We start from the raw sequence: 18,685 nt of genomic DNA, 5'->3' as shown, positions 1-18,685 counted from the left end.
ATCGTTAGTATGATTCCTGTTAGGATCTTTTCTAAAACATAGTGGTCCCTGACTAGACTGAAATTTGATCCCTTATTTCGTTAAAATTTTTCTAAGTTTCTTTTAGTTTTTGTAGTTATATTATTTTATTGTTGGTTACTGGGTCTTGATCATATTTGTTTAACTCTTTTTGGTAATTTCTAAGGTTAAATTCAGGATTATTCAAACTTAAAGGGCTGATTTTGAAAATTACGGGCGAAGTTGTTGAATTCAGCGAAGTTATGCTTAACTTCGCCTTGGCGAAGTTAAGCGTAACTTCGCCTGAACCCACTCTGCCCTATATAAGGGATTGTAAACAGTAAACTGTATTTTTTTCTCGATTTTCCAGCGAACTTGTTCGATTAATCAATTCATCCGGATCTTATTCTTCACTTTCGATTTCGATCTTGTGTTCCTTGTTTCTACTATACTAGTGGTATGTGTAGTCAATAACATCCTATCTTTCTCGTTATAGTTCTACCCGGTTCGAGACCTCGGGTCGTCGAACCTTAGAAACCAAGTTTTCCGACCTCACGTTACGTGTTCATGGACGACCTTTTCGTCCTAACACCATTGAAATATGTTGGACTTCATTGTTAGATCGTTAAATCGGTCCGAAACATCGGATAAACCTTGTTTGAATCTGAACAGTCGCCGTTTCAGATTCAGGCGAAGTTAAGGTTTACGCGAAGTTATTCTCAACTTCGCCAGTGGCTTAAGTTCGCCTTCAGCGAAGTTATCCACAACTTCGCTTGAAGCTTAATTTCGCCTATGGCGAAGTTATCCATAACTTCGCCTTGAACATAACTTCGCCTATTTCAAATTTTTTATAAGTTTATAGACGAACTTACAGATGAAGCGAAGTTGTTCCCAACTTCGCCTCAACTATAAATTCGCCTGTACATCACAACTTCGCATATGGTACACAGCGAACTTGTGAGATGGTTTTATGGTCTCTAACTTGATTTGTTTTGTGCAGATATGGCTGCTGTTGGAGGTACTGGAGGTGATGATGGTGATGAGCAACGACAATTCTTCCCAGCCCATAACCAATACATCACTTTGGATCCAGACGCACGAGGCGTTGAAGACTATAGGGAGATTATCACATTTCTCCAACGATCACGAGTTTTTCACGCGATCACTAATACACTACCCATATCTCTGCCCAACATTCAAGATTTCTGGCAGACGGTGTATTATGATTGCAGACCTGAGCCTCCAGTGATGCGAGCAACTGTCAATGGTCAAGACATACAGTTTTCCTCGGAAGACATACGGTTGGCTCTGCAGTTCGGTAATGAAACGAGAGACGACCCAACGGAATTCGTAGCTCCTTTCCGTGACGGAGCTTACTTAAGGATGGGTTATTCGGGTCCGCTGGGGGACTCGCAGAGGAGGAAAGGCTTTCTGCTGGATCAATGGCGCTTTTTGATGCATGTGTTGATAGTATGCATGTCCGGCAGAAAGGCAGGAACAGATGGGATGGGTGCGACGATGCAATCGGCTATGATTGCGCTGACTTACAACCGCAGATATTCGTTTAGTCAGCTAATCTTTTACGAGATTGATCGTCAGAGACGGGCGACGGCGCGCGAGCGTTTTATTATGTATCCTCGGTTCCTACAAATGATTATCAATCATGTCGCTCCGTCTGTACCGCAAAGACGCCCTATCAGATACGTTGAGTGCGTAACAAAACGTATCTTTGCTCAGTGCAGAACGTCGAGCACTCGAAGCAACCCTGAGCGGCGTCCCAGGCATACTCCACTTTTCGGGTATCTCATTAACCCGGAGTATGTTCCTGCAGGAGGGGACGAGTTCAGGGATCCGCAACCACATCAGGCGGCAGCACCTCATGCTGTATCAGCTGCGCCTGTTGTATCTTCTGCTGCTGTGCCAGCTACTATATCTCAGGCTGTGTCCACTGCTGAAAACGTTGATCTAGATGCTGCTTTTAGTGGACATGGTTTGTTTGATATGGATGTCTCGGGTCCTCAGTTTATGGATGTTACCAGAGCAGCTACTTCGGTAGCTGACTCTGATCTAGACGAGACGTTTGCTGAGGCAAGAAGACTTATGGTGTCTCGTGAACGGACTACGGGAAAGAGGCCGAGAACTGTGGGGGAGGATGAGGATGAAGTGGATGAAGAGGAGGCAGTACAGATTGTGCTAAGACGCTCAAGAAGAGAACAGAGAGGGATAGGTTCGGGAGCTGGAGAATCTTCAAGACTAGTACGTTTTGCTCCACCTGCCCTATCTGGTATGTCTCTTATTCCTACTACTGCACAGGTTTCAGCGATCGAGACGTCGGCACCAACAATTGTGTCCCTACCACCTCAACCGCTTAATCCACCGGTGGTAGTTGCACGGTTTGTGGAGTCGACAATCACCTCTACTGCAGGGTTACCAAGTGTACCACCTGCGGTCACTTCTGCTGATGTTCCACCAACTCCATTGCCTACTTCAGATACCGAGAGGATTCTTTCGCTAGAGCGGATTGTTGCTGAACAGTCAAAGACTATTGACCGCCTAGTGGAATCCAATCGACTACAAGCTGCCCTCCTGGTAGAACATGGACGAATAATAGATGCCTTCAAGGATTACTTGGCATCTCAGGGGGAGAAGTCGTGTAGGGGCGATGAGTTGAGAACGAAAAGACGAGAAGATCATGACGATGATCCCAATGCACCTTCAGGTGCAGGTGATGAGCTGCCAAGAACCTCTCAGGCTCTTGGAGCTTCCACAACTGAGGGGGAGTCTACAAATGCAGCTGGTGATGATGTTGTAGTTGTGGATGACGACGCTGATGTTGAAGACGTTATTGATGCGTTGAAGGAGTTGGATGAGGAGGAGGACGATGAGTTGATGGATGATGATGACGTGTTGCCTATGGATGAGATTGAGAGGATTGGAGAACAGATTAATGTGGAAGATGTGTTAGAAGAAGGTGAGATTGTAGATGAGTCAGTGGAACATGAGATTCCAGCTGTTGAGAGATCAGAATTGGGGGATGAGAGTGTGATAGAAGATACAGTATGGGAGGAGCAGCCGAACTGGAAAGAAGGCTGTGCTCAGTGGTTTGTTAAAACCAAGAAGCCTGCAGTGCCAACGATGTTCAGAAAGACTTATAATATAAAGGGCTATGCAGAGTCAAAGAAAGGAATCATATGCTGGTTGTACGACAAAGAGCTGAAACTATTTGTGATCAAACGGTACGACGGCATTCAGTACTTTAAGAGATTGTTGAGATCTCTGAATTCCTTACCAGAATGTGAGGTGAGAGATTTAGCGAGATTGGGGCTGATCAATAGAAGTAATGATGATATGGCAAGAATCATTGGGAAGATCGTCTGGAAAGAAGCCATTAAAGACAAAAAGTTTGAACTCCTAAAGCCTCAAAAAGGAAAGTTGATAGAAGACAAAGATCGTGGAATGAGGGCTGACGGCAAACCTTGGATGGTAATGAAGTATAAACCAGTCCGTCATTTGAAAGAAGTACCGATGAAAGTTATGCCCAAGAACGTCCTAAAAGATTTAAAATGGTGGTACGTGGATTGTGAGACAGCTGAGGCGGTAATGGAAGATGAGGATGAACAAGAAGTACTTCGGGTGTACGACCCGATGCATCTTGTTAATCTATCGAAGGATGATTTGAAAGTGCTCAACGAGAAGAAGATCTTCTACATTCCTGCTTGGAAGGATCAAGCTAGGAAATATCAAAGGGTAGTGTCGGTATGTGTGAGAGAAGGGGCGCACGCGTAGAGGTAAAGATTACAAGACTCAAGATTTGAAGATCAAGATATGAAGCTACTGCCAAGGGGGAGTCTGTTGGTACATGTATGTCAGTAGTTCATAGTCTAGCATTTGTAATCGAGTCTGTAATGTAATTATGTTTTGTTTATGTTTGTTTTGTAATGCGCGAAGTTGTCAACAAGTTCGCTATGGCGAACTTGTTGAATCAGCGAAGTTATTGACAACTTCGCCTGTGGCGAAGTTGTCGTGTTTATATACTGTTTCAGACGAAACAGTTTAAGGTTGTTCGTTTAGGGTTTTCGTTTCAGTTTTCAGTAACCGAGTTACGTGTCATAGTCTGTAAAGGTGACCTCGGGTCACGTGTTTGTTATCAATATAACGTGGTTGGTTTATTGCTTGTGTGTTCGATCTCTATATACTCTACACTCGTATCTACCTACGCAGGGATTCCGCACCTGCGTTGTTAGAGACATCCCGTGTACGATCCGTCCAGGAACCTACATACTTACTTGTTTCTTGAGATTTTGAAAGATGAAAATGGTGTTAAGAGTGAGTGGTGTAGTGTGCCTCCTAGCTTAATCCTTCCTAGTTGCTTAATCTTCTCTTTTTCTTTGATTTAGATCTTCATAACTCTTGATTAGTATGTGTATGTTTATGTTTGAAATTTGATTTGTGTGTGTTTAAAAGTGTGTGTGTTGTGGGTTTTATAGAGAGAAAGGGGGTGAGTGGGTTGAAAGATGTGTGGTGGTGGGGATGCCAACACATAAGGGTAATCATTGGGGTGAAAGGTGTGTGGATGAGAATGTTACAACACATTGCTTCTTGAAGATGCAATCATTGGATGTGTGTGTTGTCAACAAATGAAGCCTTCCAAGTGTTATGGTAATTATTATGGTAATCATTACAAGTGACATATGTGGGTGTTGGTTTTGAGAAAACAATGGGTGATGGCACATGGTTTTGGGTTAGTAAGTAGGTGTTTAAACAATAATCTTAAGTTTCCGTTTTAACGTCTAACGAACTTTAATTAATCAAATGAATCCCGTTTCTAATAATTTTTGTCAGACTTTGAACGAAATTGGATTCTTGATAATACAAGCCTAAGAAACTAATTTTTGAAAATAGTTGACGTTGGGTCCTTACCGGGTCGTCCACCGACACTCGGTTACTTATATCGCAATTTTTGTGATTCGAGCCTTCTAAAATTATGTTTATACATTGTCTCGACTACTTTAATATGTATTTTAATTTTTCAAGATCATTTAGCCTCTTTAAGGATTTATTTAATTTTTGACTCGTTACCCGAGGTTATTCCACGTCAGGCTCGTTACGTGGCGATTTTTGCACTTTTTGTTGACTTTGAAACGTCTAGCTCACTAATAAAGAATATTTTTCTCGTAATGACGAAATTTATTGCTAATCGAGATTATATTAGTCGCGGCTTAGGCTAATTTTTAACCGGGTGTCACAGTATACATATGCGCTACATACATATACGGATATACATAATACATACATATATGGATATACATATGCGCTAAATACATACACGCCACGTACATACATACGTGCTGCTACACGTACCCGCCGCTATACATACACGCTGCTATACATACACGCTTCTATACATATGCAGCGTATATACTTATATGCCGTATAAGCCCTGTTCAACGTTTATATACGCGTTTTTGGGGTTTCTCTTCGATTCCGGCACCGTCAGCCGCTGTTAACCACCATGGTTGATCGGGGTTTGATCGTTTATGGCCTAGATAGCATTGGGGTGTCCAGATCTGAGCTAAGATGGTCCTTAAACTCGTTTTTGGTTGAGTAAACACCCAAATAAAGCTAGATCTAGATCCAAACGACTCGTACGACATCACGGGGCTGCGGTATCGGGTTCTACTATGCTGGTACAGCTGAGATAAATCATTTCTTACATTCGGCTGGTCTTAGATCGTTGAAAGGATTAGTGTAGGGAGTGTTTGGCTTAAGTGTGTGTTTTTGAAGGTGTAGGCTATGGTGTAGAGATGGATGTAAATGGAAAAGATTATGGTTTAAGGGATACTCCCTTAAGCCCATGAACCTTAGGCCCATCTTTTCTTTTTGGTCCATATTTAATTCCATCTAATTAGCCTAATTAACCTTCCATTTTTATTATTTTATTATTATTGCTCTACTAACTCAAGTAAACTTTTCCATCATAAATAAATATATTAAACTAGTTTGATCCTCCCGTGTTACGGTAGTTTTATTTAAAGTTTTGTTTTTAATCGTTTTGCAATTTTATGATGATTTATTTTATTTTTTAACGTAGTTCTGTTTTAATTTAATACATATTTATTAGTTTGTTATTATATTTTTTAACGTTTGGTTTTATCAGTTGAGATGTTTAGGTATTTTAGTTTTTTAACGAACAAACATAAACGAACACGAGCATGTTTATTATTTTAAAGGTACAAACATGAACACAAAATATTTGTCTAATGAAAAAAGGGACGTTGATGTAGTTGACAATGGTGGGTAGTATCGGAAATTAACCGATGATAGAGATGATAGACCATCAACGAAGAACATGTAAAATAGATAAATTAAATTAGGATTTGATGATGAAAGTTTTTATCAATAAATGAGATCTTATAACCCATTTGAGAGTTATTAGAGTTTGGTAAGACCCTAACCCATGAAAGTTATTCTTTGATGATTAAAAGGGGTTGTTTTACAAATAAATGAGATGTTATAACCCGTTTAAAGGTTATCCGGGTTTGGTGAGACCCATGACCCGTGAAAATTATTGTTTGATTATGAAATAGTTTTACAAATAAATGAGATATTATAACCCATTTAAAAACTATTCGGGTTTGGTAAGACCCATACCCGCGAATTCGGGTCAAATGCACGAGAAGCCTCCATTTATAAATCAAGCAATTTGGTGGCTCTAGAGAATGGGGGAAACAACCTGAGAGCGACACCTAAGATTTTATGATAGGCAATTATATAGATAGTTAGATATTATTCTTAAAAAATTTGGGATGTTACAATATAATTTATAATTATCTAGAAAATATATATAAAAAATAAAATTTTAAGATAATAAATTTATGAACCAACAATATTATATCGAAATCATATTATGAAAAATACATAGTTTTGAAAGAAACTGTTTTTCCATATAATTTGTATCGAGATGTTCGAAAAAAAAAATAACAAACGAGACTATGTTTTTAGTTTCTTTCAAAAAGATAAAATAACTTAACTTATTAAACAAATATCAAAGTATACGTTAAAATTGTTGTAATAAGAAAAGGAACATACATCAATGCCGTGGAGAACCGTTCGTCAAAATATGTCAACCAAATCTGATTTTTCAATTTGTTTTATGTATAACTGGCAACCCAAGCTAAGTTTGGTGATGGGAATGGCCTTAGAGGTTTCGGGATCCGGAAAGCACAATAATTTTTTAAATTTTTTGGTCGTCGATACCGGTATCTATTTTATCAATTTTCTATATCAGTATTTTCGGTACTAATACCGAGCTCAATAGAAAAGACATCTACACGTCAATGGCAGTAGATGTCTAGGTCTTTTTTTGACTACCATGTTTGTAGCTTGAGCTCACCTTCTCTCTCTCTCTCTTTTTCACGGAGTCGATATATATCTCATACTCTTACCGGAGACGCCCTTAGGCAACCGAACGTTCAGTGAACTATTTTAGGGAATTTCGTTTACATTAGTTAATTTAATAAACGAACGCATCTCCCGATCGTAAAAGCTTGCTTAAGTTAATTGTAAATGTTTTAGTGAATAATGAGTTGTACATTGTACATTGTGCATTAGGTGTCTTTTTTCAAATTTCTCTTTTATTTTTCTTTCATATTTTTTTTACAAATTGTCATAAAGTATGTTTCATTTAACTTTGTTCTCTAATACTGTTAATCTTTTACAAAATTTTCATAGAACGTTTTAGTCTAAATTTTGCAAATTTACACGATGCAACATGCATGTGTTGTTCAACGTTCTTACGTTTATCTTCCCTATTCAACTTTTCGGTCATGAGACGACTTAGTATTATTTTTTGTGTTTTATTTTTCGGCCTATTTTTCACGTGTTAACAAGCCGCAACAAATAGCCGTGATCGCAAGTTTTTAGGTCTACTTTCGTTCGATCTAACAATCTCACCACAAAGCACGGGTCCAACGCCCTCTGCCTATCAACACACGGGTTTTATAAATGTTTTAAGGTTTTTTTTAATGGTTTTCACTCCCACCGTAACGCGGTGGGGCTTAATACTAGTTCATATACATTTATGTTTATATCCATATGTTTATGTAAATTTTTTATATCTGTGTTTATGTCCATAAGTTTATGTTCATTTATTTATATTTATGTATATATCCATTTGTTTGCATATCATTTACATGTGGTGTTGGTTGGTTAATGAAATACAATCACTTATTAAACAAATCATCTCATATCCCTTAAAACATCCCAAATTCATTTCATCCCGCCTTTGTTTTTTTATCTTCATTTCATTTTCTCTTTCAATCTACATCACTTCCACCATACACCATCGCTACCACCACCACTCATCACCGCCACCACCCACCCCAACCACCACCGATTGCCACCCCCATTACCAACCCACCATTACCACTCGGTGCCCACCACCGCCACCAACCATAGCCGCCACCGCCCTCCATTGCCACCCATCACTATAACACCCTGGCTAAAGCGGAATACACCCGAGTGTGACGTACAGATTGTTCAAAACATATGTAACACTATTAAGTGATAATATTATCATATCATTGATGATTCAAATAACAAGTTGTTTTGAAAATAAGAAAGTTACAAGGAAATGAAACATATCAAACGTTTATTAGTAATCATAAGTCTAGTGTCTTTACTTGTTTCATCCTCTAATAAGCATACATGTAACATTTGTATAAAATAATATCAACTAACTTAATAGTTGGTGACTTCACACAGTTTGATATAATACATAAAAACTAACTTGTGAAAAGCAAATAAGGTATTTTCCTGATGGTAACAACCAACGTACTCGGATAATAAGGACCTTTTCCACTCGTAACAACAAGGTCCTGAGTGTGAAAGGGGGGGGGGTATGATTATACTTTCTTGAAGAAATCCATGTGCAAGTAATTTTGAGTAAGTAACAATAAGCACACAAGTCCATGTTGTAACAACTCGGTCTTTTCGAAACTTATAAACCCGACCCATTTCGGGGTTCGGGTCATTATATAAAATATCACGTTTAACAAGCTAAATTGATTATTTTATTAATAGTTAATTGTTTCTTTTAATTTTATCTCAATTGTATCCAACTTCAAACTTTAAGGTTCAAACTGTAAATATATTATAACCCATATTACCCATCTGGATATCCATATCCAAACCCGATACCATTTTACGTTTCTTCTACCCGAATACACAATTTGCTAGCTTGGACCATAATTTTCGTTACTAACTTGGTAATTAAATCAATTGTTGCGTTATACTTACCTATTTCGGCCTACCGACAACCCTAATTACGTTATTTCGATCACAATGATTCGGGATACCAATTTTAATTACGCCGATCCTAACTCAAACTCGTTATACATATAAATGGCTATGGTTGTTCAATTAATCTTACCCTCACTTGTACCATCAGGTTGTGATTCTAACCCCCTTAACGAATTAAATTAACAAGGCCCTCTACCACGAGTTCTTGACCTCCTCATAGCCGACGATATTGGTTCCTAATTAACCATCGTGCAAGCAGCGACTAAGGTATTGTGATATATTTTAATCGCGATGTTGTACTGATCAAAAGCCCTAAGATTGTTTTGATTAATTACAACTAGATTAATCAAATCAAAAATCTAGTGTTCTTAATCAGAATTCGTTCATAACTGATTTTGTTTATAAATAAAATGAGCTGGACCTATTACACACGTCTCCCTTGGGCCAACTGGTTAGCACACGAGGCTATGGGGGCAGAGGTCGCGGGTTCGACCCCTTACACCCCTTGTTTTGTTTTTTTTCTTGTTTTATATTGTTTTAACCATTAAACCTCTATATCAATAATAATAATAATAACCAATAAAGTTTATTTTAACAAAAACAGGCTTTGTAACACCCGTTTAACTCTAGTTTTCATTTTCGTGTATATACATATAAGCAAATATGTGTGTTTGTATATATATATATATAAGTATGTAATAATTTAAAAACTAATATTTGTATAAATATAAAAACCAAGTAAACCATTTATATTTATAAAATTCAAAAGTAATATTTTTCAAGATGTATTTTATTAATTTAACTAATTACTTAATAAATCTTTATGTATAATAGTATATTATTAACTTATTAATGGTTATCGAGTGGTTGTAATCGATTTTATGCTTTACTTAGTGTATCCATTTTCTGTTTCTTCCTCAATAGGTTTTAACATTCGCATTTGTTTTTTTCCGCATTCTTATTATCTCAATCACCTTTGTCCGTCTATCGAGGTGAGTACCACATTCCCTCTTTTTACTCGTTTTCCACATTTTGGGGACATATGCATAAATTATATTTTTCATATATACTTATACTCAAAACTGCAGCTATTGTCTTATGTGTTAACAACTTATACCTTACTTGTTTATATGCTTATTTGCTTTACGTGAACCACATTCGGAGAGGTCCAACATAATCTCAGAATAGTATGATCATACTTCAGTCGTTATAGCTTTGTGCTTCTCGACATCTCAGTTATACTTGCTCATTTGGTTATTTTGTTATTCTCATATGACTTGTTGCAACTACTTATTTTTATTTATAATTTTGAACTGGTATGTTGCTCACTCAACCTTGTGTTGACAAAAACTACTTTATTTTCAACGCATATGCAGATAAACGTGTGATGTGAAGTAATTTGAAGATCACTTAAGGATGTATGCTAGAAGAAAATATTAACGAGACAACATTATTCATGATTTTTGATTGTTTGATACATTATTGTTTTGTTTGAATATTGTATGGATTTTGTTTTATATGTACTTTAATTAATAGATATTGAAACTTATAATATTTCTTGATAGTAACCTATGAAAAGCTGTGAGCAATCAGTTCACGCCCTGGCATTTCCATCGTAGGTTGGGGTGCGACAGATTGGTATCAGAGCCGAAGGTTTAAGATAGGTCGTTAGTGGTGCCATAATAACATGCTTAGGAGCCCCATACGTGCTTATCTGTTTACCTTTATGTGTTCAAATTAAATTGTTTACAACTTTCTTATATAATTATTTATTTATTATCTATTGTATTGTTATGCACACACACACACACACGCAAAAAAAATCCGAGGCTATGCCTCAACATTCAAAGAAAACTTTTCAAAAATTAGATTGCTTTTATTTTCTGGAAATTCCTTAAGAATTCCCACCTGCTGTTTTCACTCATTCACCTTAGGGCTAGGTTATGTGGCACGTCCCTATGATACATAAAAAGGGAAGAGAAACTGTGAGTTGGGCCTTGGCAAAACGGTTCCAAGAACCAAAGGCAAGACGCTATTCCTTACCAGGGGATAACCTGACCACAATACTAGACCCTATGGATCCGAGCGAGACCCAAAAAAATGCCACATGACCGACACCCTAAGCTGTCAACCGTGACTACATTAGTGGTTGCATCCCTATAATATTTTTAAACCGAATTCACGGTGGTTCGTGGCTAAATTTGGTTTTCCCGATTATTGTGTTCCGTTATTTAAATGATTAGTTGGGTGAAAATCCATGGAACCCATGTGCACTCCTACTATCCATTTCTTAACTTGTTTTCGTATTTTTGTTGGAGTGATCAACGTGGTGATACACAAGATACTCCAACTACCCAAATTTTATTTCGATGGTTCGTTATTTAGTTTGGTCGGTTAAAACGTCATGTAACGCTCATTGGGCCGACAAACTTCATTACATTGTTAATTCGTTAATTAGTTGGGATAATCAAATTGCCATGTAACGCTCTTAGTTTGTTGGGTCATTCAAATTGCCATGGAAAGCTCATGGGAGGCCAACATCCACAATTTATATTTCGTTAGTTTATTTTAAATTTAATTTAAACAAATAAATTTTAAACTGACTTATCTCTTCGTGTAGTCATCACACATTAATCTTATTGACTACATCATTTAGTAACTATTTGCGCTATGTACCCCCGTCATCTTATAATCTTTTACTTTTAACCTTTGTGACACAAATCCCTTTACTTCTCAAGGCAACGTTATTATAAGTTATCTATATACTTAACCATTTTATTATTCTAATGTTTTCCTCAACTTATCCTTCATCTTATGAATTTTCGTTTTTGATCCCTATAGAATGTCGTCTCTAAGAAACCACCGTCGTCACCAACGTTCTGGTTCAAGCGATCGCCGCTTGGCTGCTAGAATCACAAAAGAATTTGCTGCTGCAATGCCCACGATTATCACTCAGATCCAGAGCCTTAACTCCAACGGTTCGGCCACCTCGGCCACACCCAATAACCATGACTTCCCCTCCCCACACTTAAATCTTACATTGTCCTCAATGTGATGGATTCATAATAATTAAATTAGGCATGGATGGTAAGTATAAAGGAAAGTAACTTCCTTACGGGCCGAAATGAAATTTTGACAGAGTGTCCCCTGCTTTTCGTCTGTTTTCGTGTAGTGCTTCCTGAAATATTAAACTACACACATCCAACAATAAAACAAGATAATAATACTGAAAATTGGATGTGGGACCACCCACATCCGGCTTCAACGAGCCTAAACAAGTCAAATAAAATGGCTCGGATAAACTGGCCTTAAGCACAACCATCAAGTCACACACAACAAGATATATAAAATGTGTATGAAACAAACTATCATAAACATAAAGTAAATACTACCACTCGCCCATATTCCCATTGCCCCCAAACTGCCAATACCGCTACCCATCAGTTACCCGGGGGAGCCAGGTCATAAGGTTCCCACTGACGGTCCATGCGCTCACCCAAGTATTGAAAATCATGTCTCATGTCCGCGTCCTCTGTGGCACGTTGTATGTCAGATGCTTCAATCTAACTGGTCAATCGATCAATAGAGGTGGTCGTGTGAGTGTGATAGCGGTCTATTAGGTCAATCGCCACTGTGGTGGATCCCTCGAAATCTGCTGAACCATACACAAACTCATACAAAGGTCAAGATCGAGAGGTTGCGATTTCGGTCTTCGAGTTCCTTCCAAATCTGCACCATAGGTCTTGTAAAGCTTATGAATCCAAGGACCTCCAAAAATTTGGTTTTGGCCTTTTTTGCATTGGCATTGGTCTTAAACAAATGGCAAAAAAATAAGTGATATTACATGGAATGTTATTTTTAATGCAATATAAGGCCCACAAATCCCTCAAGCTCACAACTCCTTCTTTATGGCCACGTTGGGTAACACTATGGCTCAATAAGTGATGAATGTATCGAATGAGTTGGTCGCTTAGAGTTGTGCTTTTGGAGCTACTTTGCTGGTATTCCTCATCTCCATAACTTAATTGTTCCAAAGCTAAAAGTCTAGTGTTACCAGGTGTTGCTGACTTTTGATCATCTTCGTCGGAAAATGTGGTTCCGGCCTCAAACCACATTGCATTATCGGTTTATGTAGCAGTATAAATTCCCATTACAATCCCAAGTTGAGTAACCGAAGTTTGATACTAAACACCTGATGACCGTCGTTTGAGTCAATCAAAAACCTAATTATTCTAAATAGTTAGAGCAAGTAGGGTATCGTATCACAAGGAGTATGTGGTCAATGTATTCGTGTAACAGATTTCTAATTATGAAGTGACTGGTTTTAGTGTTGATCACACAAACAATTTTAGTAAATTTAGAGAACTTAGCAATGAACAAGTAAACAAGTTGTAAGTAGTTAACAAAGCAAATCACACCCGGGAATTCAAGTAAGCAACCAACAGTATCTCATGCAACCTAACAGATTAATTATTAACGATTAACTGAAAACTGATCAATCAGACAAAACCTTAGACATCAACAATTATTTTACACACGGCACTGGTTATCAAACAGTCCTTGCCAGTGTGACTCAGTCAAGGGAAATTGTATGTTTTATCGTATTCAATCTAACCAAACAGTTATATGACTAATTATCTAGCAACTGGTAACAGATCGTTTAGACCAACGTAAACCTAAACCGACCAAACACACAGAAATACCAAACATCAATAATCATATATCAATCATCAATAATAACACAATAGTATTCTTAGTTACGTGAGAAAAACGGTAAAGATTACAAACTATACATCCTGGGTGCAATTCTAGGAGATTAGCCGAGCCGCGACATCATCAAATCGTTAGTATAGATGATACGGATCATAGATATGGTCTTGACACGAGCTACAATGGTGAAATTGCCTTTAGGAACTGCTGGAAATCGCCTCTCTTCGTCCAAAACGAGTTAGGGTTCTCTTTGATGAAAAAGATGATTATAACCTAATTTTCCCGTCTGTACCCCCCATCGCGATACGCGATGGGGTCTTCACGCGATGGACCAGAAAGTCAAAGCTTATTTTAAACCCCATAGCGATACGCTATGGGTCTTCAAGCGAGCCCATCGCGTATCGCGATGGGTCTCGTCACCAGCAAACATCATTAAACTTCTCGTTTTTCGTGCTGGACATCCCGGGCCTTTATTCCGTGCTACAAAAGGTCCATATTGAGTACTTTAACGCCTGTGACCTGAAATCTAATAATACACGTATGAAGTATCGAAAGCTCAAGAATACACAATTAAAAATAAACAATAAACGGACTAAAATATATACAAATTAACCGACCATCAACACCCCTGATACCAAGCACCCCGATCCTGAACTGAACACCCCGATCATTTTTTTCGTTTTCTATTCATTTTTCTCAGTTAACGAAACTCCGAGACTTAAAGTCTTTATTTAAACGAGTTCTAAACTATACCGATATAATTCAACAATAATCCAAGTATATTAACTTTTATTACATATATATAACATTTCAAAGTATGAGGTTTAAAATGTAATTATATTTTGAATTCTGGTTTTAAAGAAACTTGAAACTTGAGGGGCTAGATGTGTAAGTTATTTAAAATATACAAAATTAGAATAATTTTAAAAAACTCAACCCGTACCTCTTCCCCCACCGTTTTCCCGCCATTTTTCCGGCTACCAGAAAACCGGCTCCGGTGACCTGTTTAATCCCTTAAAACGCGCGATTCAACCCAATTAAAGCTCATCAACCTCATAGATCGTAATGGCAAACGTATAGTCACCCATAATAACGTGTTTTAACACCTAATCAATCCGCGAATCAACCGGGTAACCATCGGATTTTAATCAAAATACATTAACGATCATTTAACACGATACGCTCCAGTTGAATCTATAAATAGGACCTAAATCAACATCTAAACTCGTCCCAAACATCAATTTACACTAATATACTCTTTATAATCCATAACCTGTTCGTCAAAGTTTGTTTTTCGGCGAGCTCCGTTCACCATTAATCAATAATAATTCCAGGTAATGCTTATATGGTTTTTAATCACTTAAACTCGTCTAACATTTTTGAATTTCTAGGGTTTATGAGGAAGATGATGGCCAACTTTAACCTTTTGTATATAAATAATTGTTTTCATACAATAACCTTTTGTATAAATAATGGTTAGCTCACTTGTGTGTGGTTGGAAGGAACGGGTCAGGCCGTTTTTTAGTTTTTATTTTAAAAAACCTTTTTCTTTTTATGTTTTTATAAATCAATAAATATGTTAAAAATCATTATAAATTTAATAATTAATTTTAGTTAAATAATATTAGGTATAAATCATATTTACCACTTTTCCCTAAAACCGACTTTTGTTTTGATTAAAGTTTCATAAAAATCGATTAATATTATATTATTAAATATCACCTCGTTAACTTTATAACAAGCTGACGTAATTGTTTTCAAGTTAAAATTTCCGTTAAAATCAATTTTCCACGAACATTAAATCCTCAATCTCGTGTTAACTTAATAGTTAAATATTATTATAATAATAAATCGTTAAAATTCCGTTAAAGCTTAAAATAATATTATAATATCAAATGCCATAAATAATAAAATATATATTAAAATAGTGCAAAATATCTAACTACCAAGTTAATAAACTTTATAATCCTGGTAGCTAGTCCTTGATTTTGTATCTTCGTTATTTGTAGTTTGTGAGAATCGATCGCTTCGGTTTGTTAACTCGCTTTCGGTTATTATTTCAAGTTGTCTTCAATCTCAAAGGTGAGTTTCTCACACCCCCTTTTTAACGCTTTTACACATTTTGGGGTAACATATATATCCTATTGTAAGGCCCCGTTACCGGTAGCCCTACTTTGGTGTTGGATTTACTCATAAACACAGTTCTAAATCAGAGTTAATTAAAACTTTACGCAGAATATAACTTTAACCATAACATATTACAAAACAGTCAGATCTTGTCTTAACAACATTCAATTTATTTAAACATAAAACATAGTCTTTGTAAACACCATAACATTTTCTTGAGATGCCAGTATCTTCGATTCTATGCCATGTGTCTTCAGTCAGGCGAGCTGCTTCAACCTATTTGCCTGCGTGCATACTAAAAGTCAGCTACGCTGAGTGAGTTCTAATTAATCACATAACTTACTTTACATACACATACACGTGCCCGTAGGTACGCATTACAAACTTAACCTGTCAATCAATCTTTCATACACATACATATCTATCCTTACGTTATAAAGAGCATTCGCCCTACATACCTCGGATATTATTAGGGTCCGGTACCCTCCATCGTCGGATATTATTAGGGTCCGGTGCCCTCCATCCTCGGATATTATTAGGGTCCGGTACCCTTCATCCTCAGATATTATTAGGGTCCGGTACCCTTCATCCTCGGATATTATTAGGGTCCGGTACCCTTTCTTCCATACCTTTTTAACATACTTTTCTATATACCTAATCGTAAGTTTCATAAATACATCATTCATTCTTCATATTACAACATACATATAACATCAACCATTTCCTGGCAATACATGCAATTCCGAAGATCGTTCATGTATCGACAAGAAACCATTCATAAATTTCACATAATACATATATGGCATACACTTATCACTTAGGATAAGTGTATTAACTAATCACATCGAGTATGCACACAGCCTCGAAAACATAACAAGGAATGGGGCTAGAAACTCACCTGAATTCGGTTACGTTCACCGTTAATGGTAATTCCTTTCTTGAGCTGTGCACGGCTAACTGTATAATATTTACATGTATCAATTAACTATTCTATCTCATATCGTATTTCTATCTTTTTTTTTATAACCCACAACGAACATAGAGAGATCTTAAGTGTGTGTTTTGGTGGTGTATGGAATATGTGTAAATGAGGAATTAAATGGTTATTAAGGGTTTATATATTTATGGATCATGGGCTTAAGCCCATGGTCTTTCCATCTTTCTTTCCTAACCCAAGTCCATAACCCATATCCATTTACCCATCACTAGCCCAACTCGTATTCTATTTACCTAAACCGATAACGACCCACTATAAAATAGACGAAATTTATTTTATTATTATAACCAAAAGTAGGATGTTACAAGTCTTCCCTCCTTAAAGAGGTTTCGTCCCCGAAACCTAACTATTACATTAACAAATTTGGGTAAAACTTGCGCATCTCATCCTCAGCTTCCCAAGTAGCATCTGAACCCTTGCGATGCTTCCATATCACTTTCACTAAAGGTATAACCTTGTGACGAAGTTGCTTCTCCTTGCGGTTAACTATCCCGATCGGTTGCTCAATGTAGTTCAACTGTTCATCAACCTCGATGTCCATCAATGGCACGTGAGACGTGTCATCAGCTAGACATTTTCTCAGATGAGAAATATGGAAGGTTGAATGAATTCCTTCTAACTCTTCTAGCAAATCCAGCTTATATGCCATTTCACCTACACGATCTATAATCTTAAACTGTCCAATGTACCTTGGACTCAACTTTCCCCTCTTCCGAAAACGAATGATTCCTTTCCAAGGCGAGACCTTGAGCATCACATTGTCACCGACGTTAAACTCAATCGGTCTTCGCCGCTTATCAGCATACGACTTCTGTCTGTCTTGGACAGCTTTCATTCTTTCCTTGATCTGATCGAACTTCGAAGAGGTTTCTTGCACAACTTCTAGGCTTCCTATCTCTTTCTAACCAATCTCTCCCCACACACCGGGGTCCTACTTCGTCTATCGTAAAGCATCTCAAACGGTGGCATACCAATACTTGAATGGTAGCTGTTGTTATAGGAGAACTCCGCTAGATGCAGATGATCATCCCCACTTCCTCCAAAGTCTAAAACACAAGCACGTAGCATATCCTCAAGGGTTTGGATCGTCCTTTCAGACTGTCCATCGGTTTGAGGATGATACGCGTACTGATGTTCAATCTCGTTCCCATGGCTTCATGGAACTTCTTCCAAAACCTCCAAGTGAATCGAGTGTCTCTATCCGACACGATCGATAACGGCACTCCATGCTTGGCTACAACCTATTTTATGAACAAATTTGCTAACGTTTCAGACGAGATGGCCTCTCGTATGGGCAGAAAGTTAGCACTTTTGGTCAAACGGTGCACTATCACCTAGATGGTATCATGATGCTTAGCTGTACGAGGTAGCTTAGTTATGAATCCATGGTGATGTGTTCCCATTTCCATTCTGGTATCTCTTGAGGCTGCACCTTTCCATAGGGTTTCTGGTGCTCTGCCTTGACTTGCAAGCAAGTTAGGCACTTACTGACATAATCTACTACATCATTCTTCATGCCTGGCCACCAGTAATCTCTTTTCAAATCTTGGCACA

The sequence above is a fragment of the Bidens hawaiensis genome, unplaced genomic scaffold (genome assembly GCF_021521415.1).
Source record: "Bidens hawaiensis isolate Kalapana, Puna unplaced genomic scaffold, B.hawaiensis_p1.1 tig00050451_1, whole genome shotgun sequence".
Taxonomy (NCBI): domain Eukaryota; kingdom Viridiplantae; phylum Streptophyta; class Magnoliopsida; order Asterales; family Asteraceae; genus Bidens; species Bidens hawaiensis.
Note: the sequence above shows the minus strand (reverse complement) of the source record.